Source organism: Colobus angolensis, unplaced genomic scaffold, assembly GCF_000951035.1.
Source record: "Colobus angolensis palliatus isolate OR3802 unplaced genomic scaffold, Cang.pa_1.0 Scaffold38, whole genome shotgun sequence".
In the NCBI taxonomy this organism is placed as follows: Eukaryota; Metazoa; Chordata; class Mammalia; order Primates; family Cercopithecidae; genus Colobus; species Colobus angolensis.
This window is the reverse complement of record NW_012117154.1, coordinates 6,112,172-6,114,700: the sequence shown is the minus strand read 5'-3', so window position 1 is coordinate 6,114,700 and position 2,529 is coordinate 6,112,172. Positions and strand designations below refer to the sequence as shown.

Below are 2,529 nucleotides of genomic sequence, written 5' to 3'. Positions count from 1 at the left end.
GCACGGAACCCTGCCCAGGGTCTGACACTGTGTGTTTCCCCATAAGTGTGGGCTTCCTCTCTCCTGTGTTTGACTTACCCAGCAGTGTAGGGAGCCAGCTTGGCAAGATCATGGGCCAGCATGGCACAGCAGTGACCAGCCAGCATTTGAGGTGGGAGGAGCATCTTGGAGAGCTGCTCATTTTAAATTGTCTTCAATCACAAGTGCCAGACACACCGCTCTACCCGAGGAGCACCCAGCTCCACACCAACCAACTGACCCACCAACCAGCCAATCAAACAGCCAACCAGTCACCCAACCAGTTAACTGACTAGCCAGCCAACCAACCAACCAGCTGACCAACCAATTAACCAATGAACCATCTAACCAACCAACCAACTAGCCAGCCAGCCAACCAAACAACCAACCAACCAGCCAAGCAAACAGCCAACAAATCAACCAACCAGCCAACTGACTAGCCAACCACCCAGCCAACCAATTAACTACCCAACCAGCCAGTTAACCAACCAACCAACCAACCAATCGGTTAACTAACTAACCAACCATCCAACCGGACAGCCAACCAACCAGCCAACCAGTTAACCAACCAATCAACCAACCAACCAACCAACCAGTTAACCAATCAACCAACCAACCAAACAACTGTAGGAGTTACTCCTGAAGATAAATATAGTTGGAAAAAACCTCAGTTGACAAGGTCAAGAATGATCAGAAAGTATAGGATTGGGGTAGAAAGACTTTTAAAAAAAAATTAAGTGCAAATTTAAAGCCACGATAATAAAGTTTATAAGTGTCATTCACCTCAAAAAAGGAAACTTGACTCATAGCTGTTAGAGATGTGCCTCATCAGGTGACTTTTCTCTGAATTACCTTCTCCTTTTGTGCAGGGTCCCTGTGGTGGCATTACAAAATGCTGGGCAGAGCCTCTTAACAGGTTTTTTAAGTAGACTGGGACTTTAAAAAATTTTGCTCACAGTCCTCATGGTGCAAAGTTTAGTGTCTTTTGCAACATTATTGTTCTGTTTTATTTTTGAAAATTTTCTGCAAAATATATTTTTTTCTTGCAATGACACTCTGGAGACCCTCTGACATGGCCAAGAGAGGAGGGATATAATAATGTTGTCATGATCTTTTGTTGGGAAGAAACCAAATGATGTACCTGTTTCAGCTGAGGTCTCTGTGCCCCAGGGCTGTGCTGGAACCACCTCATAATAGCTCACAAAAACCCATTCTGTGCATCTCTTCCCAGCTCCATGTGTAGCTTGAAATTGGCCACAGTGTGAGTGTTTACACCACAGAAACTGGCAAATGCTACAAATCCAGGCTCATCACTGCCCCTTAAGATCCAGACACATCCCTCTAGGTATTTGCACATCCTCGTGGTTACTTTAGGTTCAGGGACCTGAAGTATTTTTTACTGACTTATCTCAATTTGGGGGTCTTCATCTCTCTTGTTCATGTTGTTCCTGTCACACATCACATCATGGGGCCTAGTCCTCTTCCTTAATTGTTAGCGGTTGCCACCTTCCCTCTCTCCATGAATTTTTGGTAAGCCTGCTCTTTTCTGAATGACTACCCACTCTTTGAAGTTGTGCCATGTAGCTTTTTGTGCTGCCTTCCCTGTCCTCGGCTGCTGCTCAGGTGCCAACCTCCCATCCCCAGGCTGGTGCTGGCGCCCTGGGGACATGCACTGTCCTTTGTACAACTGTTTGTTCATCTCACAAAGTGCACAGGACATTGTAGGAGCTGAGTAAATACTGGAATGACTGAGGAAATAAATATGTAGAAATTCCTTCTGTAGGTAAATTTTGGGGTTATTCACATAAACAAATATTGCTTGAATAATTAGCGTATGCTTAGCCTATTGGGTATTCTTTATCTTCATGTGGAAGTAGGTCCAGTTTTTGTGTAAGCCAGAAGCTTATATAAATTTTGGGAACCCTCTTTAAGAAAAAGAAAATACAAAGTTGGTATAAAAGTGAATTTTCATTTGCAATGATAAATCAAAATGTTAAAAATTTAAAAATACCGCAAGCATCACAGAATCTAAGTAGCCTGAATTTTAATGTCTGACATACTTCTAGAATAGCTTTTCTCTACCTTTTGTTAGCTAATACACTTTGAATGCTTCTCCATATGGCAACCATTTTGTAATGTTTTCTATAGAAAGAATAGAAATATAATTCCTTCTTTTCTCTTTGATCAACAAATTGATCAACACTTGCTTTTTATTATTCATAGTCTCAAAATGTATCATTTAGCTTAATGACTTGGTGTAATATGCACGTTTTTAAGAGATGTCACCTTTGGTAGACCTCTATTAAGTTTTTTTCATATGTGAGCTGTAAGATTTGAGGACATTTTGAGTTTTCTGGTGCAGGGATTCATACTGTGGCTGACAACAGTAGTTTGCAGTTGTCTGCATCATGGAGTGGTATTATGAGTTTTATGATATCCTTGCCAATTTCAGTACTTCCTACCAAGCCTCTAAGGACTTAGCAGAAGCCTGTATGGAGGTGAGGAGGTGAG

General features: G+C 42.0%; 1 protein-coding gene across 1 annotated transcript in view; it reads left to right on the top strand.

The window, feature by feature from the left end:
• RSPH1 (radial spoke head 1 homolog (Chlamydomonas)) overlaps positions 1-2,529 on the top strand; it is a 36,050-nt gene that overhangs the window by 9,962 nt on the left and 23,559 nt on the right. The window lies entirely within an intron of this gene.